Below are 19,248 nucleotides of genomic sequence, written 5' to 3' on the forward strand. Positions count from 1 at the left end.
CCCAAACACTTGTAATATTCTTCACAGAACTAGAACAAATGATCCTAAAATTCATATGGAACCACAAAAGACCCCAAATAACTAAAGCAATCTGAGAAAGAAGAACAAAGCTGGATGTATCACAATCCCAGATTCCAAACTATATTAAAAAGCTACAGTCATTGAAACAGTATTGTTCTGGCACAAGAGTAGACACATAGATGAAGAGAAGAGAAAAAAAAGGCCCAGAAATAAACCCATGCTTATATGGTCATTTAAGCTATGAGAAAGGATGCAAGAATACATAATGGGGGAAAGACAGTCTTTTCAACAAAGGTATTGGGAAAACTGGACAGCTACATGCAAAAGAATGAAATTGGACCACTTTCCTCCACTGTACACAAAAATGAACTCAATATGGATTAAAGACCTAAATGTATGACCTAATACAATAAAGCTCCTTAAAGAATACATAGGCGGTGAACTCCTGGATATCAACTCCAGCAACATTTTTCTGTTTATGTTTATGCAGGCAAGGGAAACCAAAGAAAAAAATAAACTATTGGGACTACATGAAACCAACTTTTGCACAGCAAAGAAAACCATCAAGAAAACACAAAGTGACAACCTACTGAATGGGAGTATTATTTGCAAACAAGTTTTTCAGCGAAGTGTTAATATCCAAAGTATATAAAACATTCATACAACTCCTAAACAAAACAAAACTCACAAATAATCCAATTTAAAATGGGCAGAAGACCTGAACAGACATTTTTTACTAAAGATATAAAGATAGCCAACAGACACATGAAAAGATCCTCAACATCACTAATCACGAGGGAAATGGGAACCACGAGATACCCCCTCACTCCAGTCAGAATGGCTACTATGAAAAAGATAAGAAATACGTGTTAGTGAGGATGTGAAGAAAAGAGACCCATCCTACACTCTTGGTGAGAATGTAATCTTGTGCAGCCACAGTGGAAAACAGTACGGAGATTCCTCAAAAAAACTAAGAATAAAAGAAGTATCCAATCCAGTAATTCCACTGCTGGGTATTTACCCCAAGAAAGTGAAAACACTAATTTGAAAAGATACATACATCTCTACGTTTACTGCAGCATCATTTACAAAAGCCAAGGCATGCGAGCCACCTGCTGTCCACAGAAAGAAGAATGGATGAAGAAGATGTGTGAATATGGACAGTGGAATATCGCTGCAGCATAAAATGAACGAGGTCGCGCCATTTGTAACACGTGTGGACCTAGACGGTATTATGCTCAGGTGGAATAAGCCAGAGAAAGACAAATGCTGTATAATTTACTTGTATATGGAATCTAAAAAACAAATCAACCAACAGTAAAACACAAACAGGCTCATAGGTAGGTAACACTGACGGTTGCCAGAGGGCAAGGGGTAGGAGGATGAGAAAAATAGGGGAAGGGTCTTAAGAGTTAAAAACTTTCAGTTATGAAATAAGTAAGTCATGGGGATGAAAAGTACAGCATAGGGAACAGTCAAGTCAATACTATTGTAATAACTTCATATGGTGACAGATGGTGACATTTGTCACGGCGAGCACTGTATAATATATAGAATTGTTGAATCACTCTGTTGTATACTTAAAACTATATAATATTGCTATGTTAGTATACTGAAGTAATATAATTCAATTAAAAGAAAACCTCTCCCTTTGACTGACGGATTGGCAACCAGACCAGGGACGGTAAAAAGAGGAGGGTCCTTGACATTTTGACAGGTCACCAGAGCAGGGATGTCTCAAGTGACGGAGTAGTGGGGTGAATTTAACACATGAATTACTCACATTCCTCCACCAACACCAAGAACGTCTTTGGAGACAAAGTTGGAGAATGAGTTAACAGCTAGTAACAAAGTCAGCCGAAAGAGGAAGGCTTAAGGGAGCATCCAGACAGATACTGTGAACAGGGCTTGCAAGAGTTTAGAAGAGACTGGAAATGCCAGTCTACAGGGAAAGTGCAGTTTGGGGACGTTCTGTGTCACCAAGCGAATCTTCAGCAGAACCAGAAGCAGCAGTCCACTGTGTGGGTCTGTTGGCTTGGCAGGGGATACTGGCAAAGGGGGCACTGCTGACTGGCTGTGGGGTGTCAGAGAGCACCAGACAGAGCGGGGACTGATGTGCTGAGAGGACACTGTGTGACCCTTATATGTTAATCTCTTCAGTTCCTGCCATGACCCAGTGAGACAGTGATCAGTGCCCCTGATCTACTAGACTTAAAACACGGAGTCTTGAACACAGTTAGATCGGAGGCCTGGCTCTCTCATATAGTCTATCTATGATGACATAAATTTACAATGAGACTAAAGGGATAAGTGAAGTCAAGTCACCCTCCCAAGAAAACAGCAAGGTCAAAGGAGAATTGAAATCACAGGTCCTCACTGCACAGGCTGCAGTTCTAACCCTCTGGATGACAACACTCCTAGTGGTGAATTCTCGCTCCTCTGGACTGCCGTCAGAAAGACTCCAACTTCAGCTCCTACCTTCACACATTTTTGTGCTGTCGCTTCTGCGTTCAGTATTCTCTGTGGCACCTAGCACTGCAAAATGTGTCTTGAAATAACTGTTGTAAGAGAGTAAATTGGTGCATTCTATTTTAGGGGGTCGGAGAAGCAGGCAATTTGGCAATAATTATCAAAATTTCAAACGCACCCAGCCTTTACATGACAATGTCACTGCTAAGAATTTAACTTCCTGCTGGACACTAAAAGTATGCCTCGCCCTTCATATAGGGATATACCCACAAATATACGCTCATGCGTACAATAGGCTGATAGGAGCCAGAGTGGCAAAGTGGGGAAGAACACAGTCTCAGAAGCCTAACTGCATGAGTTCAAATCCTACTTCTTCCTGCTTCCACCATTTTCTCCCTGTGACTCTGAGCTTCTGGGATGTCTGTCCTCAGTCTGTTCATCAATAAAATGGCACTAAGAATAGTACCTACCTCACAGACTTGTTGAAAGAATTCAATTAATTACCCTTGCAAAGGCCATGGGCCAGCAAGTATTAGGTACTGTTTAAATATTAGCTGTTATTATGATTTTCTGTCAAACACCATAAGAGCAAAACAAGCTGAAAATAACCTTAATGTTTTTCAAGAAGAGATGTCTGAATTCACGGTGGTACATGCATATCAAAGGGAATGACTCTGTCACTGAAGATCCTGAAATACATCTGCATGAGCTTCTTGCCCAGAAGAGAGAGAACAGACAAATGTCAGGCAACTGAATCTATCCGGGGATCTGGGGGATTTTTCTTCCATCCGTTTGTCTGGTAGCCATTTGTTGAATTAGTATAGTCCTAACTAGTCTGATGGCTCTGGGACGAGCAGAAACATGAGACAACATAAAGATTAAAGTCATGTGCACGTGCACATGGACATAGAATCTTTACAGACCCGCATGGTCCTTCCTGTCCACCACCTCACCGCTCAATTCCCAGCTATTATGGGAAGAAAACATGGGAACTACCTTCTTCCTTTCTCTGCTTCCATCAGACTTCCCACAAAAGCTGCCAAAATAATTTGGGAGAACACACAGTCTCCTGCCTGGATCTACACTCTTAGGCCCTTGCTGTGAATTGTCTTCTTCATGCTCCTTGCCTGACAGGTCAACTGCATGAGAGCCCTTTTTACGGATTATTCGGAGCACCAGTTTTAATCGGCACTAGTCATATGCTTCAAGAACACTGGAGTATTTCTAAATCACATTTAACCATCCCTATGGGAATTCTGGAAACAGAGCAGAGGGTCACACCAGCCAATGAGACTATAACTTAGCTGTGGGCCAGATCATTAAAAAAGTGTCATTTCTGAATTCAAGTTATGCCTTAAGCATATTTCTGAGATAAGGAACAGCCGATGATCTGAGCCAACTTGTGGGTGAGGAGTGGGGAAAGGAGGAAGCATCAAGACATCACTCCTTCACCACCAAGTGTCTGGTGCTCTACAGTCACGGGGTCCTCACACCAACCATGTGAACCAAGTCATCATGCCTATATTGTCCATGAAAACATGGAGGGTGGCAAAGAGTTGCCCATATTTATTGAGCAGGGAAGTGATAGAGCTGGAACCTAAAACCCAGGTGGGCTGGTCCTAAAACCATGCTCTTTCTTCGAAAGCTCAACATTTCCGTGCAGAGTTCCAATTTCAGTAATGGTAAAGGCTAAGGGAAAGGTATCAGAATAAACAGGAGGTCTATCAAAAACTCCCCGTGGTGTTCCCTGGCCCATGGAAACACTGCGAGGTGACAGATGATTCAGAAAGTCCTTCTGGATCCAAGCTGCCCGGGCAAGAGGAGAAGGTTACGGCCAAGACCAGGTGTCATTAAGGCACCCTGTTGCCGGCCAAAATGAATGATGAACAGTGGTAGCCCAGCGCTGCTGGGACTCGCCTGTAAGTTCTTGTTTATGCAGAACAAGCCTCGGGACTGGGCGTCGGACCCATCTTCCCAGAGAAAAGCAGTCTCGGGAGAAAAGCTCGGGAAATCAGTGTCCATCCAAGAACCCAACAGGGTCTTCCAGGGCTTGGTTCAGCCCTGCCTGAGCCTGACAGGTGCTGCCTGCCCCAGGGGCCCCTGAAAGACAGGGGGCATCCAGGGTTAGGTAAGTAGTAGCAAAAATCCCCAAGTGGTCAGCAAAACAGCCAAGAACTGAGCTTGAGATGGTGTGACCCTTGTCCCCCACCCCCCCATGTCCCACAGACTAATGTGAGAAATAAAGTCCAACATCACTGTGTCCCTTTCCTTCTTTCCGGTTCAGGGGTGCCTTCCTTCACCCTGGTGCCAGCTTCAACCCTCTCTGGAGGCCACCCCCTCAACCCTCCACCAGGGCTAAGAGGTGTATCAGTCCCTGCTCAGATGCCCCAGGGATGGCTGGGATTTCCATGGGGATTCATTGACCATTTAAGACAAAAGCCTAAAGAAAGAAGCTAAGGGAATAAACATCCAGTGGTAGATTTTCAGGGCTTATGGAACAACTGACGATGTGGTCAAATCCTGCGTACACACATGGGTCCACATACACAGAAAAGACAGACGGAAAAGAAAGATAAGACACACAGATGTATAATTAAAAAGAAAGTATATCCAGAGCATTTAATTAAGAAGTATCTATGTGTACCCTTGCTGTGGAGAACCGAGACCTGGGTGGCAGGGGCAGCCAGTTTTAGGGTGGCCTCCGACCTCACACTGCTGGGTGTCACCCCGGCCCTCTGTGAGGCAGCGTATGCTCCGGGGACCAGAGGCCAGTCTCGTGGCAGTGTGCCTCTCTCTGCACACACCAGGGCTGTCTGTCTGTGCTCCCTCTGCACCTAAGCTCGCACTGGCCCAAGAAAACCCTTTCCTTCCATGGTTGCTTCCATTCTATTTGAACGTAACTCGAACAAACTCTCCTAGTCTCCCGAAAGTCCACTGACGATAAAAGCTCTGGCCCAGTCTGTACGGGGCTTGGAGGGGCCATGTCACAAGGTCCCTCAGGGTCACTTCTACAGGCCCAGTGCAAAGCATGGTGGCTGTCACAGTAGGCCCTACACGTAGATTTGTTTGGCATCTCTGAACCGCTCAGCCAGGACACGTGCAGCCTTTCAGTCAGGCTTAGAAGTTGCCCTTGGCCTTCAACATGACCATTGATTCTGGCAACAGTGAGCAGTGCCTTTTTCTGCCCTCATTCTGCTCCTCGATGAAGAGGAAGAAGCTTCTAGAGGTTCAAAACCCAGCCCTTCACGCAGCACCCCTGCATAAAAGGAGCAGTGCCTGTAGAAGTCCATACGGGCTACCTCACCCTCAAGTGCTCCCTCATCTTCAACTTGACATGTCTGAACACCAGGGGCAAAGACTGATCTTCGAGGCCAGGGGTGACTCTCAGAGCGCTCTGTGGTCATCTCTCCATCCAGGCGGTGAGCAGTTCACACAGGATGTGCTCCGCATGCTTGCTTATGTGAGCTCTGTGACATGGTCCAAAGGGCCATGGGCTGGGGATCTGGAAGCTTCCAGCCCTTGCCTCAATGCTACGAACTCTAAAACCATGGACATTTAGAATGGGGAGCAGCTTTAGAGACGACAGTATCCACAATGTACAGATGAGGACAAGGGGAGAAGGGAGGTGACTCCACCGCAATCGTGCACTTGACCGCAGCCCAGTGGTAACCCAGCCCAGCACACTTTGTATCGTCACGGGTTGACACTGAGATCACAAGAGACATTCCTGTTCCTCACAAGAAGATGGATGAATCTACAGATGAATCTCATAGAATCTAAGTGCAAACACTGAGTCAGTCCGTCTCTGCCTCTCTCTCTCTCCCCTACCCCACTCCTTCCAGAGCTGTTCCCGAACACCATGTGTGAGAGAAAACAACAGAATGGAAATTGCTCATATGGAGCACGAGAAGGCTGCCCACCTCCCTCGCACAGCCCGTGCGCAAAGACAGCCCCTCAGCTGTGCCGCAGACACAAGGTGGCTCGTGCTCAGTGTTTACTGTGACAGCTGACAGGCCAGCTGGCACGGATCACTCCTCACTTCCAACAGAGATGCCACCAGGACACGTGTGACAGGTGCCAGCTGCCGCTCAAGAAGGTGGGTGGTGTCCTTGCCCGTCAGCGGGGTGCAGCCCATGGTCCAGCCCCGCGTCCCGCAGCCCTCTATGAAGTCGATGCTTCCCAGCAGACCACGGAAGGGGGACCGGCTCCAGGCGCACCCTCCTTGGGAGTGGGTGAACACGCACTTATGCTAGCTGGGTCCCTGGAGCCATGGGTGGAGCCAAAGTTGGCTCTGATGGTTCCAGCAGGTCCGCATCTGCAGTTCCGGCCGGAGCAAGGAGGAGAAGGAAGAGGCGGTCTCAGGAATGGGGGTGGGGAAGGTCCCATGCCCAACCTCGGCCAGGTCCCCCTGGATTCACTGCAAAGGGAAAAGCAGCTCCATGTAGAGCTGGGGGAGGGGGAGGGAAGAGGGGTCTGTGCCCTGACCCAGGTACAGGACACGAAAAAGGCTCTCAAGCGATGGACATGAACTAACACAAGAAATCCCTTTTTGCACTCAAGTTTTCCTCTGCTGACCTGCTCAGCGGGGTACCCAGGAGGTGGTCTCAACCTCAGCCAGAGAACTCTTCACTATTGGGGGCTGGCCCGGGCACTGTAGGGACCCACAGATCCCTGGTCTTGCCCTGTTAGACTCCAGTGGCAATGCCACCCCCAGCTCTCAAAAATATCTCCCGACACGCACCTGTCCCCAGCAGAACTCCCAACTGAGAAACCACTGGCATCAAGGTCAAGAGCACAGTGTCAAGCCCAAGACTGCTTGCATCTAGTGAATCTCAACTCTGTCCCTTACTAGACGGATAATTTTGTCCATGTCATTCAACCTCTGTGCTTGTGTCCTCTGCTGTAAAATGGGAGGGTAGTCACAGAACGCACCTGTAGGAGGTGGCCCCAAATGTTAATTTACTTCATATACTGGAAACTCTCAGAGTGCTATGTGGCTCGTGGTCGGGCATCCCTCCAGCCCAGAGGAGCCCGGGGAATCTCCATTCTCCCACAGTCCCTCCTGGCAGGGCTCTGGCCTAGAGTCTACCTCAGACAGGCAGTTATGTTCAATTTGGAAAACAGGAGAGAAAAAGAAGCCACGATTCCCCTCCAGGACAGGCCAGCACAACCGTGCACGAGACCCAAGGGGAAGTCTCTCAGCTTCCAGACCTCCCGCGAATCACCTGCTATGGCACTATCAGCGGTGGAGGCCATCCATGGCTGTTTCTTTTCATTTCTGCAGCCTCTTCACTTTTAGGGAAGCCAAATGCACTTTTTCCTGACCTGTCCTCCACCAGCCTGTCCAATGGGTACATTAGACATAGCTTCCTGTATGAAGTTCTCTCTTGCTTAAGACAGCTGGAGTAAGTCCTTTTGTTCCAGACCAAATTCTAACTTAGGAACCGATTGGCTTGATCAAGATGCTAAAATCCTACCATCAGGAAAGTGCTCCTGGGAGTAATGATGGATATCGTGTGTGCACGTATGTATGTATCTACAAGAGAACCTTTATTTCCAGAGAAAACTCCAAAACATAAAGCAGGCAGACGTGGAGCTTTTCAAGATGGCCAGGTGTGTGCAGAAGGGGCGTGCCCCGGTGGCTTCCCATGCGCTCACATTCCTTGCCACACCCACAGGGTCCTAAGGCTTTGAAAACCTCTGTAATAGAGAAGAGCCCTGAACTACACACCGGCCCCAAGCACACGAAGTGCTAACGTGGATGTGTGCATGGAGTGTCCCCAAGGCCACAGAAAGGAGCAAGCAACCGCTGAGTTGATCGCCAGTGAATCTGTTTTGTAAGAGGCACCGGGCCTGGCCCAAGGAGAGACGGGGAGCATTAGGAAGCAGGGTCCCCATCCTTAAGGATTTCATAGTCAAAAGGCAGATGAAAACAGAAGCAAAACGCCAAGACCAAGAAGCTATGGGGACCTGTCTCAGGGAGAGGCACGCGGCATTGAAGGTGTCCATATGGACACGGACTCAGTGCGCAGATGCAGGGCTGTGCGGCCCAGAGTGCTCCCCTGACTCCCACCTGTGACAGGAAGCCCAGCCGCAGGGCGTCGAGAGTCTACAGCTGCCTCCCAAAGCCTGGCACCCCACCCCCGGAGTGAGTAATGAGCCACGCTGACCGGGGCCGGTCTCCCGCCCAGGCAGTCCCACCGACTAGGAGGGAGTTGCCATATGGTCATTATTTCCTAACTGATTTTTGGTAAACTGCTCTCCTCTGGGGAGTTTGGTTGGGCGGGCCAGCTACCTTGTCCCCATACTTCACTTTTCATTTGCTGTGACTTTCAGAAAACTCAAGGTTTTCGTGGGAAACTGGGCATATCTGCTCTGAACACTTTTTTTTTTGTTTTATTGTTTTGACACACCCACCAAGAGACGGGTCTCTCTTTTCAGCACTGCTTTCAAAAGTCAGATTTTTATGGTTGAGAATTCTCATTAAAAATGATTACTTTTGGCAGGAGAAGTGAGAAAGGTGACAGGAGAGAGGGAAGTATTAGAGGCACTGAGATTTTTTTTTTCCTTCCATTTGCAGAAAGCCTGCCTGTAAAACAAACATCATGGGGAGAATGGAAAAAAAAAATGTTGGAAACACAAAATGAAACCCCTCCTAACCTTTACAGGGTCCATTGAAAGCAATTTCCTAAGTACAGGGGCTAAACTGCTCTCCCCATTACCTGCTCCCACGGCTTCAGTAGGCTGCAGACCAGCCAAGTGTGGGGCGGTGTCTACCGCACCTGTGGTCTCTCTCTCTCTCTCTGCACACTCTGCAGCGCCTGGTGGTATGGGAGCCAGAGAGAAGCATTGTAAGGTAACTAAGCAATGGCTGCTTGTTACCCGAAGCTTGTGGGTGTTGTGGGTGGAGGAAGCCAGTACACAGTACAGGCCCCCAACGTAGGGACTCAAAATCCAGGTTAACCCAAGTCTTCTCGGTACTACTGTATTGATGCTTTCACCTGCGTCATGGGAAAAAAAAAAAAAATTCATTCCTAACTCTGCAATTGTTCTCTAACGGACCTGAACACACAAACTTTTCTTGGTGCTTCTGGTTAGATAGACAGGGTTTTGAGGACACTGAGATTCATGTCTTTTTTTCAAATTGTTTTAAATGTTCATTTTTGAGACAGAGCATGAGTGGGGGAGGGGAAGAGAGAGAGAGAGAGAGAGAGAGAGAGAGAGAGAGAGAGAGAGAGGCAGAATCTGGAGCAGGCTCCAGGCTCTAAACTGTCAGCACAGAGCCTGGTGTGGGGCTTGAACTCGTGAACCGTGAGATCATGACCTGAGCTGAAGTTGGATGTGTAACTGACTGAGCCACCCAGGCGCCCGGATTTATGTCTTTTTAACTACTGTGCAAAAACATCCCTCCTCACATTTGTGTGAAAACTATGACATCCCCTCGCGAGCTGCCAGGGAATGTGGGGATGTGGTGGGTCCCAGCCTCCATTTCTCCTGAACTTTGTTTTCTTCCAGTACCTGTTCACACACTAGACCTTGTCCCTGGTTTCTTGTACAGGAATAGATAAGTGGCCCCTCTTTGGGGAATCTCCAGCTGTCTGTGACAGGTTGGGCCACAGTGTGGTGATGCCTACCAAAATTTGGGGGCCTTTGGTGGCCCATGATGTACCATGTCCTCAACCCTCTGAAGAGCAGAGCGCACTTCTCAGAAGAAGTGACAGACTTCAAGATAACTACAAGTTTAACAACCACGTCCACAGCAGACTCCATTTTTCCTTGTGTATTTTCTGTTTGGATGACACTGTTATGATTTTTATTGCACACAACCAAGGAAGCAGTAACAATTAAAATTCAAAGTTCTGGGGCGCCTGGGTGGCTCAGTCAGTTGAGCATCCGGCTTCGGCTCAGGTCATGATCTCCTGCTTTGTGGGCTCAAGCCCTGCTTCGGGCTCTGGGCTGACAGCTAGCTCAGAGCCTGAAGCCTGCTTCGGATTCTGTGTCTCCCTGTTTCTCTGCTCCTCCCTCACTCGTGCTCTGTTTCTCTCTCTCTGAAAAATAAACACTGAAAAAAATTCAAAGTACATTTTCTCATGATACCATTAATTTTCAGTCCTTGGAGAGTCATTGTCACTTTCTGTGTGGGTTCTGTCTTCTGTGCTCACAGGAATAAGACGCCCACTCTGTGTACGCATTCACACACTCACACTCCGTACACAAGGCCTGGCACGTACCAGGTCCTCAGCAAGTATTATCTGGCATCCCTGCCAAATGTGGAACCCAGGTAAGTTTGAGACCTACTCTTCCTAGCGTGTTATTTTGTGGATATAAAATATTAGGCCATTTCCCTTCCCTGTTCTACTTACCGCTTGATCTCTTGATGGCAGATGGGAATTCTGAGCCAGGTTAAAGGCCTCCACAGCCAGAACCACCTCAAGGTCCAGTAAAGTCACAGGCAGGCTCGGTAGGAGACGCAAACCTAGATGACTCAAATTTGAAGGGACCAAGGCAAGGCTGACAAACCCAAGTCCAGGCAGGCGTCTATCGGGGCTGTGCTGGGGTCGGGGCCTGCGCCTGTAGGTGGGCAGGCTGGATTCAGCCCAGATGCCCAGTAAAGGAGTGATGGGAACTAAAATCCCAAACACAGCGGGCACTTTTACTTCTTCATGCAAAACTCCCTTGTGGGCTCCCTATAATTCTGAGAGCGCCAAGGGCAATGAAAGGCAGATGAATTTGAGGAAAGAATGGCCATGGGGTCCAAAAATCAAGGTCACTTCCTTTCGGACTCCACATTTCCCCCAGCCCACAAGCTCTGATATCTGCCCTGCTAGTGGCAACTTGGGGATCCGGCCTGCACTGAGCCCTCAGGGCTCCTAACCCCTGCATGCAGAGAGCAGGGCTGTGAAAACGGGAGAACAGAATCACACAAGGCTAAGTCTTGGAAGCAGAAAACTGAGACGGGGTTCAAAAACTCTACTGGGCTGAACAGTGTCTCCCCAAAATTCATATCCACCTGGAACCTCAAGATGTGACCTTATTTGGAAATGGGGTCTTTCTGGATATAATTAGTTAGTGACAATGAGGTCACAGTGGAGTAGAGTGGGACCTAAATCCAACATGACTGGTGTCCTCGTGAGAAGAGGAGATACACAGAGCCATACACACACGGCAGGAAGGCCATGTGAACACAGAGACAGAAAGCCGTATGCCAGAGGTGTCGAGAAGTGCCAGCAGCCAGTAGGCGGGTAGGAAGAAGGAAGGCAGGGGCGCCTGTGTGGCGCAGCCAGTTGGGTGTCTGACTTCGGCTCAGGTCATGATCACGTGGTTTGTGGGTTCAGGGCTCTGTGCTGACAGCTCACAGCCTAGAGCCTGCTTCAGATTCTTTGTCTCTCTCCCCCGCTAATTCTCTCTCTCTCTCTCTCTCTCTCATAAATAAATATCAAAAAAAGAAGGAGCGGGGGAGGAAGAGAAAAGGAAGAGGCAAGGCGGGATTTTCCCTAGGGACAATCAGGGACAGCTCGGCCCTTCTAACGCCTTGATTTCACACTTTCGGCCTCCAGAACTGTGAGAGAGTTATTTTCTGTTATTTTAAGCCCCCCAGCTGTGATGCTTTGTTGTGGACACAGAAAACTAACACAGAAATCGGCCAGGCCGGTGCCTTCCGAGTGTAGATGTGCATGTGCACTGAGGCCCAGGGACACCTGGAGGCTGACCCAGTGGGACAGGGCTGAGCCCCGGTGGCGCTGGGACAGTTCAGCTGGTCCCTCGCTTGTCCGTTCACTCCCTCTGCAAACATTCATCGAATGCTTTTTTTTAAGTTTATTTATTTTGAAAGAGTGAGAGAGTGAGCGGGGGAGGGGCAGAGAGAGAGAGAAAGAGAATCCCAAGCAAGTTCTGCACTGTCAGGGCTGAGCCTGATGCGGGGCTCAGACTTACAAACTGCAGAATCATGACTTGAGCTGACATCAGGAGTTGGATGCTCAACTGACTGAGCCACCCGCGTGCTGGAGAACTCAAAGCCCAGCCTCTCCCTCAGGGAGCTGTCCTTCCGACAGAGTTGACAGATAATCAACAACTGCCTATACAATTAATAATTTAATTATAAGTAAGGTGAACGCTACAGAGAGAAACACAGAGTTTAGTGATGAGAGCACACAACGGGAATCCTGGAAATTAGGCAAAGTTCCCCGGAAGTGGCATCTGAGAGGGAATCTAAGGCATGCATTAGAGTTGGCTCACCACACCACAGAGAACATGTATGTGCAGGCACGTGACCAAAGCGGTTCCAGGTGGGTGAGGAGGTAGAAGGAGAGAACATTCCAGATAGAGATTGTGACCTTGTCATCAACCTTCTGTCCGCCATGGTGCCTTTCCTGGAAACCCATACAAGACCAAGAGAATGCCATAGTCCTATCAAGTCCTGTTAACCAGATGGAACCATGAAATACAGTAGCCATCTGTGGTATGCCCTGGACTATACACGTCCACTCTAGAAATATTACACTGTTCTATCTGAAATATTTCACCTTTTATAAAGCTAAAACACCCTCTCTCCATTCTTCCCTACCCTGTAGATAAAGTTATGTGTTTTTTCCCCCGTCTACAAAAAAATTCACAAACCCTTCTCTTCACAAGATCTGGCATAACCAATCCAGCCCTGATAAACAGGAATTTGGTAAATATTGTACAGCTGATAAATTCTGTCCCAATTATACATGCCTATCATTTTCAAAGGTGGTTTTGTGGCAGGCTATGAAATGCATGGTTCAATTACAACCTTCCTGCACATAACATTACTTCTCTGGTTAAGGCACCAAATGCTAATTCAAAGATTGGCCATATTTTCCACTCGAAGTTCATTACATTCCAAGTAAACTGAGTGCAGTGAGTGACTGGCTGACCCCAACCACCCCTCACCCAGAAAGTCAATGGCCACATAGCACCATTGTCCAACAAAAGCTTCACGCATGTGAAGCTAGTTTATGTGGGGTCAGCCATGAAGTCGGGGAGAGTCAGAAGCTACTGGAATCCCCATTGTTTCTGAAAAAAAGCTCCTGGCCAAACTGTCTCATTTTTCTTCCAGCAGCGGGACCTTAGGTTTTGTGATGCCTTTACTTTCTCGTTTCTACACGAAATAAATGAGAATTATGTACTCCTAAACAGAACAAAGGGCCACAATGATCGTCAGCATCACACATCAGACCAGAAGTGCCATGGGGGCGTTCTACAAGGCTTCATGGGAAGCGACAGGGCGGCTCCCCAACGCGGAAGAGCAGCGCGAGTCCGGGCCTTGTGATTTCTAAGCTCGTCCGCAGTAATTGCCTTGGCCCACCCATCCCATCCGTTTGGAGAAGGCTCTGATGTTTTCTGATGCTGACTTGAAAAAGCTCCTCCACATGGATGCACTCAATCACCCAGCATTAAATGAGACATCTGAGCATTCTGCCACTCACCATTTCTGTCATGTTTTCTCCGCCCCCGGAGGACTCCATTGTGGTGCAAAGCCACTACAATCCCATTACCGGCTGGCACACAATCAGATGATAACTACAGTGAACACAAACACTAAGCAGCACAGGGCACCGCGAAGGCCTCCCTCTCGGGCAATGCGGCCCAGGAGATTTCCTGACACCCGATCCGCAGCCCGAACAATCACACTGCAAAACGCTTTCAGTGTTGAGGAACGGCCAGTCAGCCCTCACATGCCTGTTGTCTGGTCCCCAGCGCTTAAGAAAAAGTCAGCTTGGCCTTCATTCTTCTCCAAAAACTTTGTCAGAAACCACTGGGTCGGTCCAGTCTCCTCCCCCACGTACCAAGACTCAGATGTGTGCGGAGGCCGGTTATGAGCGCTGGCCCGGGCTGGTCTCTGCACAGCGGCTAGAAGTTGGCTTGGACAGACTGAAGAGAGACGCCGGTCTGGTTCTGGGGCAGCAGCTGTAACCAATTCAAACAGCTGTGTGACTGCTCCTTGGCCCGTCTTCGCTCTGCAGCACAAGGCAGCAGGCATCATGCACGTTTTCAACCGACAGACAATGCGGTGCGGGGCTGGGCCCCGTGAAACATGCAGAAGACAGACTGTCCCTGCCTCCAAGATCCTGGCCATCTACTTGAGGGCGCACACGAGTGCTTGCATGGACGCGCACAGATACACACACACACACACACACACACACACACACACACACGTAGTATCAGGCGATATATAAATGTAACATGAGGGACAGAAACAGTGAGGACAAGCACTCGGAGAAGTTTGGAGAAGGGGGAAACCTCCTTGGGCAGGGGTGGCCCCCAAGTCTCCCCCAGAGTGCAGATGACCCGAGAGAGTCTGTAAAAGTGGGTAGGGTTGAGTTCCCCAGCTCTGAAGTTTGGGGAGAATTCCAGTGGGCGAAGCGTCACAAGCAAGGACAGAACGCTCAGGATGAACAGCCTGGTAACAGAGGGAGTTGGTAGGAAGCTGAGAAGGAGAGGACGGATGGCCCCTCCTTCAAACACATGCTCAGAAAGTGGAGCCCTTTCATCAACATTTAAGGGTCGGTGCTAAGGCTGACGAAAGAACTTCGACAGTAACTCTGACCGCAAAGGTCAGTGGGTTGCATTTCGTGTGACCGCAAAGTCAGCAATAAGATTGTGAGACATGCTGCCTAAACTGGCTGCAGGTAGCATCCCCTCTAATGTGGCTGCTCGCCCTCCCCAACCGCCGGGCAGCCCCGCCCACGGAGCTACTTCCAACAGTAGACCGTGGTTAAGAGTTGGTGCCGGGGTATCTTCACAGACACGTGACTTCTGAAGGCTTGGATTGAAGGAGGAGCCAAACTCTTCCCAGGAAGTAATCACGACTTTCAAGCGCATCCTGGCGGGAAGGAAGGGAGGCAGGAATGGACGAAAACAAGCGAGGCTACCTGCTAGCAGGCCCTGTCACGTCCTGCTGGGAGGGACGCTGGATACAGAGAGGGCAAGTGGGGAGGAGGCGGGCATCACGGTCCGGCCTGGGCTCTCACCCCGCCCCTGGCCTTGCTCCCACAGGAGTGGGCTCTGGCAGCCCAGGGGGTGCGCAGACCTGTCCCCGGAACCCACGGCTGAAGAAGTGACCAAGGGCTGAAATTAGGTGAATCGCCTCCTACCGGTTGTTCCTTGTGAATTAAAAGAATGCCTGGAAAGTTCCTTCTCGGGCTAGCCTACCATCTCTGAATGACATTAAGATGGACGCAAAGGTAAGGGGCTCTGTGCACCCCCAGCCCGAACTGGGATCTTGACCGGGACCAAAGAAGGGAAAAGCTGGCACGGACGGCTTACGGAGCGGCTCTTGCCCCGTCCGACCTCAGCGCTGGGATCTGGCGGTCCCCCCGGGCACCTGCTGTGGCAGTGAGGCCCGGTCCCTGGAGGGGCAGGTGCACACACACCTGGAAAGAGCTCCCCCAGTGAGGCTGAGCGCGCCTCTCGGGATCCCTGCGACAGCAGGACAGACCACACATGGTGGCAAGCTGATGAGACCACTGTCCCTGATGGGAAAGGAGAGATGGCGGCTTTTCGCTCAGGGGAACGAGCATGGAGAATTCTGGGGTGACAGGCTGAGGCTCAGGCTCACGTTCAGACTGCCCCACTTCCTGTGCGTGCCTCTGATCACTGCGTGAGGTGATGGCGGGCACCTGCCGCAGCGTAGGTGGGACACGCCACTAGAGCCCTGCAGGTGCCCCTGGCTGGCCACTGGCAGGTGCTGGTGCCAGCCTCTCAGGCAGCACAGAGGACGGAGTTTCAGAATGAGAAGAATTAGGGGGAAATAGAAATAATCTTGGCTCTTCGGCACATAGAAACTCAGGAGCATAGGCTCCAAGTGTGTATGGGATATTTCAACAGTGCTTCCCCATTTGTGACTTAGTCTCTCACAAGCATCCTCAGAGGACCATGCTGGCCTGACCTCACACGTCTAGCGAAGAACGAGGTAGGGGCAGGCCCTGTGTGCGCATCTCCTGATTACGTCACACGGCCTCAGAGCCAGGCAACCTTCCCACCCAGTATAGATGTATGTATTTTTCCTGCGTTCGAAACACAAATTTGTTTGCTTAGCAAATACGCCTATGAGATGCCATTTGAACTCATCAGTGACCAATGCAGCAAAGAACTCTGTCCTCAGGGAGGGGATGGGGGAAGGAAATGCCAACAATGAGCAGGATATGTAATAATATTATTACATAATAATATGATTAGAAGTAGTGCATGAGTGCGTTCTACAGCAGAGGGGGAGCTGGTAAGTGCTAGGGGAAAGAGAGTGAGGCATGGTCAGCGAGGAGGCAGGGTGGGAATCTGGGGATAGATAGGGTGCCGATTTAAATAAGGCAACAGGAGGAGAGTTCATGAAGAAGGTGACGGCTGAGCAAAGTCTTGGAGGAGGGGAGGGTCAGCATATGACGGGAGGAGAGAGCTCCGGAGAGAGGGGGCAGCCAGCATGAGGACACAAAGTCAGGGGTGAGCCCTGTGCGCAGGAAGAACAGCTAGGGGCCCCGTGGCCAGGGCAGGGTGTGCGGGGCGGGGGGGGGGGGGGTCCGTCTGCTTGTTGCCCACCAGAGGCCTGCGTGCTTGGAGGACACTGCAGCTCCCCTGTGCAAGGATTGGCACTGTCAGGCCCCCTATCCAAGTGTGCCCTTATCTGCTGACATCTGTGTCATGCCCAGACACCTGGCCAATCTGGGGGCAATGTCACCCACCCTTTGTTTGGTATTAGAGAACCCTGATTTCTTAAAATGCTGTACCTTCCACCCTTGAAACCAACAGGGTGGCTGGTCTAAGACCTTTAGGAAGAGTCGTCCACCGCTCACGTACTAACATGGAGTCTGCCACTTGGGCTTTCATCTTGGAACTAGACAACTTTTCCCAGGAAGTCTGGGCTGCCGGCTAGGAGACTTTTTCGACCTCTCCCCCATCATCTACATGGTTACAAATGTCTGATACTGTGGGAATTAGCACAGAGACGCATGGAACAAAGCAAATAATTAGCAACAGCACACATGGTGGATCCATTTCAAATTCTCTCTTGCTGTCCCCCTGAGAGAAGCAAACGACAGTGGTTACGCATCTCCCTAGCATGGCCGCAGTAACACTCCGCACATCGACCTCCACCTGCTCGCCGTGCCGAAAATAGAGCAGCTCGGAGACTTCCGTGAGCTGGAGAGAGCAGTGGTCTCAGGGACGGACAAGGATGCGGATCTGGTGCAGAGCTTGTCCAAGAGTGAAAGGAATAGGCATGTGCAGTTCCTGGACAAGTCCCTGGGAAGACACAGACGTTTCTGAGACCATTAGCTAAGCGTTTCACTGCAGTATATGTAACACACGAAGGTCATACTTTGCTACACTGGAATACACGTCCTATCCTTTACTTGGGAGTAAAGGTCAAGTTTGGAGCACAGTTCAGAATAGATCATGTAGACTATCAAACAAACAGAATTACCTATTCACATTCATTTTTCAATGATGATAACATGTCTTATGTAGTTTTGATTCAACTGGATGAGAAACTTCTCTGGTCTTGCAAAAGCTCTCCGAGTCAAACCCACCTAGTCAGTGCTTAGTTTCATATCCCAACAGGGAGATTCAAGATTCTACCCTGGCACGGCAAACCTGCACGGACTAGAATAGTCCTGACGATCTACAGCCCCAGCTCTGCCTGACCCAAGGTAACTTCAAGCCCTCGGGTAGCTTCCCAAGGTTTTCATCGTGTGCTCTGCAAACACAAGCATCCACTGTGCCCTAGTCAACCTTCCTGGTCAACAATGGAACAGTTAGAATCTCATTTTAATGAGTGTAATGCAATACCGCACTGAACATAAAGAGGCTGTTTCCATATTTCCAACAACGTGTACTCGAACCTCTCCCGGAGCTAGCTCTAAGGAGGCTCTGGTCTTCTGCCAGGAACAATCCGCCCAAACACTTGTCACACTGTACCTCTCCGCAAGTGAAGAATGGGACCAGTGAGCCTCCAAGGGGGTGATTCACAAAGCGACCTTGGAGACGTTCCCATTCATCGGGGGCAGGATGTCCCGCACTTTGAAGCTCCCAAAGCAGTGACTTTGGTGCACTGCTTAGCCAAAGAGAAGCAATCGAATATATAAACTCACACACAAAAATGCTGAATGGAAGGTCGTATTTGCGTGTGTCGGTCATGCAGCTAAGACACTTCTCAGGGAGTTTGCTTAAGGTACCTGCTGAAATACGACAAAGATGAGGACAGCTCAAGGGACAAGGACGTGCTACAGTGACCACTGCGCAAAGACTGCTAGAAGGACTTTCCCATTTCACTCTTCCAAGCAACCTGCTAAAAGCCACCCCGCAACCACCATCGTCATTTCAAGGATCAGCAAGTGGAGGACTCAGAAAGGGTGAGGCCCACAGGCAGGAAGTGGTGGTGCTCAAGCCCCAGGCTCTGTACCTGGCTTGCTGTTTTTATGAGTAGAATTTACTCCATCCAGGGACAAAAGATAAGAGACTCTTAAATATAGAGAATAACCAGAGGGTTGCTGGAGGGGTGTGGGAGGGGGGATGGCAAACTGGGAAAGGGGCATCAAGGAATCTACTCCTGAAATCGTTGTTGCACTATATGCTAATTTGGATGTAAATTTAAATATTAATTAATTAATTAATTAAAAAAGAATTCATATCCATTCATATCTCAAACTTCTACCTATCCTGAGAGTCTATTCTATAAAAGCACACTCAGCATGCATTTTTACAGAATATCTTTACCTTCCCCCCAACCTGGTTCTATCC

General features: G+C 49.4%; 1 protein-coding gene and 1 pseudogene across 1 annotated transcript in view; both read right to left on the reverse strand.

The window, feature by feature from the left end:
• LOC115276866 overlaps nucleotides 1–6,625 on the reverse strand; it is a 75,676-nt pseudogene extending 69,051 nt beyond the window's left edge.
• Nucleotides 1–19,248, reverse strand: part of GLIS3 (GLIS family zinc finger 3) — a 430,817-nt gene that overhangs the window by 173,310 nt on the left and 238,259 nt on the right. The window lies entirely within an intron of this gene.

This window comes from Suricata suricatta, chromosome 13 (genome assembly GCF_006229205.1).
Source record: "Suricata suricatta isolate VVHF042 chromosome 13, meerkat_22Aug2017_6uvM2_HiC, whole genome shotgun sequence".
Taxonomy (NCBI): domain Eukaryota; kingdom Metazoa; phylum Chordata; class Mammalia; order Carnivora; family Herpestidae; genus Suricata; species Suricata suricatta.